Here is a 6,185-nt window from a genome sequence, read left to right as displayed (position 1 = left end):
ATGGCTCACTGTAACCAGTGGAGCTGCATATGATTGTTTTGGTATGGTCTGTGTTCCAGAGGCTGCATGTTTCTTTGGTTCCCCCTGTTCACCTGGAGGAGCTCTGAGTAATAGAGGCAGGAAGATTTTAATCAGCAGCTTAATATTTATGTAGCCCCAGGCAATCCCTGTGGGTTCTGGCCAAATGGATTCTAGGAGAATGCATTAATACCCTGGAGTTGAGAGCAGAGGGAAATATCACAGCCTAGGGTGCTGTTTGCCTTCCCCAGATACTACTGTCATGTGGTTGCCAAGAGGAGGCTCCAGCTGGGAGGCAGGAGGGCCTGGAGCTATTAAAGGTTACTGGGAGCTGACTTAGGGGCTGTCCTCTGATGATCTGGTTTGGTACTACTTGAAGCAAGTGGCTGACAGCATTAGTAAGTTCAGACAAGGGTAAGATATCCTAGAGAATGAGCGCTGCTGTCACTCCTCCTATGCGCTAGAAGGTCAGCTGAGTGATTGCTAAGAGCCTGTCTGATATCTGCTATACAGGGACTGGGCTTAGTGTTCAAGGAAGCAAGCTCAGTGTCCTAAAGTTGTCTCTAGGAGTTACTGGAGTATCCCACCATCTCCCATCCCTATCCAAGTTCAATCTTTTGTACCACCCTCCTAGATAGGTGCAAGGCTTAGATAGATAAGGTTTAGTGTGTGTTTTGAAAGGTAAATTTAGTTATCACACTTTAGTGTGGTTGTGATGGTTGTTAGGTAAAAGCATAGCTTGCATACCATAATCAGTGTTGCTGTGCTCTGCTAGCTAGGTCTATTCAGTGTGTTCAACTGCTGCCCGGCAATGTTGCTGCATCTGCTGTCGTAGGCCACAGGTGGGTGACCTGAGGTCCTGAATGCTGAGTCCCAGGTTCTGCTAGAGCTCATTGAGGGGCCATCTACTGAAGATCTGGTCTGGTATCACTGAGGAACCATCTATCCTTAGGCCTTGTGAGTACAGACACCTCTGAAAGGATCTTAGAGACTTTGTACTGCTAAAACCCCTTTGGTGCTAGGGAGTCAGCTGCTGGTCTAGCTAAAGGGAACTCAGGTTGTTGTACCGAAGAGCTTTGTCCACCAAATCTCCTACTAGTAGGGACTCTGCTCTAGCTTACTACTACTTCTACTACTGCCTATAAGGATAAGTTCACCTTTTAACAAAAAATAATAAATACACATTTTTTTGCAGGTAAAAAAATGTGCATTTCAATGTTAATTGTATATCAAGTTTCAATTATTAGTAAATTAGTTTTAGTTATAGTCTTTTGACTAAAATGCCATTTTAGTTTTAGTTGTATTTTAGTCATTTGAATTGTTTTAGTCGAATTATAGTCAACTAAAATCTACAGTGCATTTTAGTTGACTAAAATATTCTACATTTTAGGCAACTAAAATTATTTTAGTCAACTAAAATCTAATGGGTTAAATTAAATTGTAAAAACATTATTTAAGCATTTCTCTAGAATTTTCAAACTCATTGTGTATACTCCTGGAGTAAAAAAAAAATGAATAAATTATTATTATAATAAGTGGAGAAGTATTGTGTCACGGTGGGGAATGTGTAGATGCATTTCCAGGAGGTGGCATGGAAAGAGTTAACTCGGGGCGTCAGAGAGGTCTACCTGGCAGTTGGCAGGGTCATCCCTAGAGTGTGTGCCAGGCTAGAAAATGTCTGCTACACAGTTGACAGTACAAAGGCATTTTAGGGCAGTGGCGATGAGAGAGTTAACACGGGGTGCTGGACTGTGAGTGCCGGTGAAGCTTGTTAGGCGACAAGGACAGTGCCACTGGTCTGTGTATTACAGTACAGAATGAACTGCTAATACTGGAGTATGTAATGGAGGGAAAAGGATAACTCAGAGTGTGGGAAAGTGTGCGCTGGAAAAGTCTGCCCAACAAGAGATGTGATCACTAGTGAGTCAGCCTATCTGGAGGAGCGGGCCGTTGCCTGCAGTCAGCCAATCTGGAAAGCAAGGCGGAGCTATGGCACCATTTCTGGTTGTAGCCAATGGAGAACCACAAGGAGTGAGTAACAAGATGGTTATACAGGTGCATGCCTGAGTACCAGAGTTACTAGAGATGGTGGATGTTGAGACAGGTTGACGGAGCTGTACAGCAAGACTCTGACAACGGAGTGGGGTTGATACCCCAAGAGAGCTTGGCTCTGTGAAGCGGAGGAGACAAGGAGTACATTGGGCTGGTATGTGGCAGACGCCAGTCTGTCAGAGTGAAGTTGAATGCCTGGGGTTGGTGTGGACACTGTGGGAGATGTTGTTGAAGTTGATACCCATTAATGGTCAACCGAATTCCCTGCTTGTTAACTGGGAGACACGTTACTGATGGAGATGCCGACTACTACTACTTTTATAGCTCTTGAAGGAGACAGCTGTATAATGGAGCTACTGCTGGGGCAAGAACCAGTGCTCTATACCCAGACCATGTTCAGCCAATCCAGAGAGACATGCATCTCTACCATTCAAAGCATCCAGTCAGCCAGGGAGGGATAGCAGCCTAGCACCAGAGCAGCAGTCACAGTAAGCAACCAGATCGCAAATCTCAGAGACCCACAGTGTCCAGAGGTCAGTGTCTGCAAGTTCATCAGGTTAGGAGGGGCTGGGAGCAATTGATGTGGGGTCACTGAGGTTTGAACACTTCTACAGGTCCATAGAGGAGGGGATAGAGGACTGGAGGTCCTGATTGGGACTGTGAAGCCAAGGAATGAGAAGGTTCGCAGGGCTCTGATCTGAACAGTGATAAGAAGGAGCATGCTGGTCAATTAAGGAAGTGTGCCAAGAATCTCAGGTTTAGCAAGGTCTATGTGAAGAAGAGGCCTGATCTATCCCCACCATGCACTTTCACTCGAGCCTGGGTGCAGAACAAGGCCTACAGCCACCACATTAAAGCTAAAAGCCCCTTTGGCTCACCAGAGAAAGGAGACTGGGATGAGCTGCCAAGGTTTTTATGCTTCAAAACTTATAATTCAACAGGGGGTGGCTCTGGAATATGGATCTGACTTCCCCTATGTCCCACTGGAAGTCATGGAAGAAAAAGAGGCAAAAAGGGTCTCCTGGTGTGAGAGCTAAATTTAGGACTTTATGTTTGTGTCCAGGCAGTTCTGGAACCAAACCTAACCCCATCTGTGGCAGCAGTTCCAGGCCATTAAGAGGAACTGGAGTTTGGGGAGGTCCATACACATGGACAAAAGGTTCAGTTTGTAAAGGCTGGTCGCAGGGATCTGGAGTGGTCTATCAAAATCCAGGGTCCTAAAGGAAAGATGCTCCATGTTCCCAATCCAGAGTTTTACTGTTAGAAAAAAAAACTAATTTTGGGAATCCACCTTCCCTTCCTCTGTTTTACACTGTGGTGGACCTGTTTAGTAAGCTGAGTTGTTGTAGCTTCAGATGACAACCATCCTGGCTGCAAGTTGTTGTATATGTTCTCAGGGGAGGAGAGAGAGACTCCTCAATTATTCATTCTTGTTAAAGAGCACTTTAAGGGGGCAACCTCCCCTAATTTCCACATCCCCTTCCCTATTATCCTAGCAAATTACAAAGAAGAGTGTTTCAACTCCTATACAGAGGAACAGCTGAAGCCAAGTTTAAGTGAGTAGCTTCTGTGGCAAAATGGGCAGCTGCTTACCAAAGTTCACATGCCCTCAGGAGGAAAGACTATCAACCTAGTTCTTTAGGATTAAAACTTACAGGGGCAAAATCCTTTGTTCTAAATCCTTCTTGTCAGCAAAGGGGGGAGGGTGCTTTGGCTTGTGTTTGGGCATGTTATGCCAAAGTCTTTACGTAGATTCAAGAGGAAAGAAGACTTTATGCCTCAAGTATCTTGCAAGAACCCTTTTTTGCTCCATAGGGGAAGGATCCCCCTATTGCGTTTCATTTTGTAATCCCTTACAGGGATTCATGAACTTTGATTAGCAGAGCATGAACACAAACATTCTAAAGGACTCTTCTACTGTTGCTATGTATTGCTAAGTATCCCTTGCTAAGTAGCAAAAATATCATAGCAGGTCATGTTCGGATGTCTATATAGCCTAGAATAGCAAAGATGTCTGTTTATGCTTTGTTTTCCAGGGCTCTGGAAGACTCAGTAATGATATCACATTTGTTTTTTTATGCCCAATAGGGGCTTGGTCAATTATAGAGTTAGGCCACTAGGTGGCATGGTTCTGCTAGGAATAGGATGTTATGGCATCTAGTATAGTGATTTATATGCCTTAAATGTAGATTGTGCACACCTGCATCAGCTGTATGTTCAGATATAACATTTACGGTTGAGAATGTTATGTTGTAGTATTGTGAACTTTTGAAGTGTTATCCCTGTGGGGATAGTGCTTCAACCTTTATGCTGCTAAGTAGATAGTACATCCTACCAGACTAATATGTACAAACTATGCTTTCTTGTAGGTAAAGACTGTTGAACTTCAGCTTTAGTACTAACTTACCACTGTAAATATTTGTGTGTTTAGTTGGTGATAGGAATTAGTCAGGGAATATGTACATTTGTTTGGTTCCCCGCCAAGTTGCTTATTTTTTGGCGAGGGGTGCACTCAATAGTATGTTGCACCTTTGTAGGGCACTACCTGTAAAGATGTATATACAGTTGCAAGAAAAAGCATGTGAACCCCTTGGGATTACGTGGAGTTTTGCATGAATTGGGCATAAAATGTGCTCTGAACGTCATCTAAGTCACAACAATAGAAGAACACAGTCTGCTGAACATAATACTACACAAACATTAGATGTTGCCATGGTTTAATTGCACATAACATGTAAACATTTACAGTGCAGGGAGGAAAAAGTATGTGAGGCCCTAGCTTAATGACTTCTCCCAGAGCTAATTGGAGCCAGGAGTGAGCCGACCTTGACTCCAATCAGTGTGATGATATTGGATGTGTTGCTGACAGCTGTGCTGCCCTTAAAAAACACACACCTGTTTTGGGTTTACTGGTTTCAAGAAGCACTGTCTGATGTGAACCATGCCTCACAGAAAAGAGCTCTCAGAAGACCTACGATCAAGAATTGTTGACTTGCATGAAGCTGGAAAGGGTTACAAAAGTATCTCCAAAAGCCTTGATGTTCATGTGTCCACGGTAAGACATACTGTCTACAAATGGAGAAAGTTTAGCACTGTTGCTACTCTCCCTAGGCGTGGTCGTCCTGTAAAAATGACTGCAAGAGCACAGTGCAGAATGCTGCATGAGGTAAAGAAGAATCCCAGAGTGTCAGCTAAAGACCTACAGAAATCTCTGGCACATGCTAACATTTTTGTTAACTTATCTACAATAAGGAAAACATTAAACAGGAATGGAGTACATGGGGGGACACCACGGAGGAAGCCATTGCTGTCCAAAAAGAATATTGCAGCATGTTTGAAGTTTGCAAAAGAGCACCTGGATGTTTCACAGCACTACTGGCAAAATATACTGTGGACAGATGAAACCAAGATTGGGTTGTTTGGGAAGAACACACAACACTATGTGTGGAGAAAAAAAGGCACAGCACACCAACATCAAAACCTCATCCCCACTGTAAAACATGGCAGAGGGAGCATCATGGTTTGGGGCTGCTTTGCTGCCTCAGGGCCTGGACGGATTGTTGTCATTGATGGGAAAATGAATTCCAGAGTTTATCAAGACATTTTGCAGGAAAACATACGACCATCTGTCTGCCAACTGAAGCTCCGCAGAGGATGGGTGATGCAACAGGACAATGACCTAAAGCATACAAGTAATTCAACAAAACAATGGCTGCAATAACACAGAATATGCCTTCTGGAGTGGCCCAGTCAGAGTCCTGACCTCAACCCAATTGAAATGCTGTGGCATGACCTTAAGAGAGCGATTCACACCAGACATCCCAAGAATATTGCTACATTGAAACAGTTTTGTGAAGAGGAGTGGTCCAAAATTACTCCAGATCGTTGTGCAGGTCTGATCTGCAACTACATGAAACGTTTGGTTGAGGTTATTGCTGCCAAAGGAGGTTCAACCAGTTATTAAGTCCAAAGGTTCACATACTTTTTCCTCCCTGCACTGTGAATGTTATGTGAAATTAAACCATGGCAACATCTAATGTTTGTGTAGTATTATGTTCAGCAGACTGTGTTCTTCTACTGTTGTGACTTAGATGACGTTCAGAGCACATTTTATG

Source organism: Staurois parvus, unplaced genomic scaffold, assembly GCF_062004578.1.
Source record: "Staurois parvus isolate SC_StPar_1 unplaced genomic scaffold, SC_StPar_1.0 ptg000436l, whole genome shotgun sequence".
Lineage (NCBI taxonomy): Eukaryota > Metazoa > Chordata > Amphibia > Anura > Ranidae > Staurois > Staurois parvus.
Note: the sequence above shows the minus strand (reverse complement) of the source record.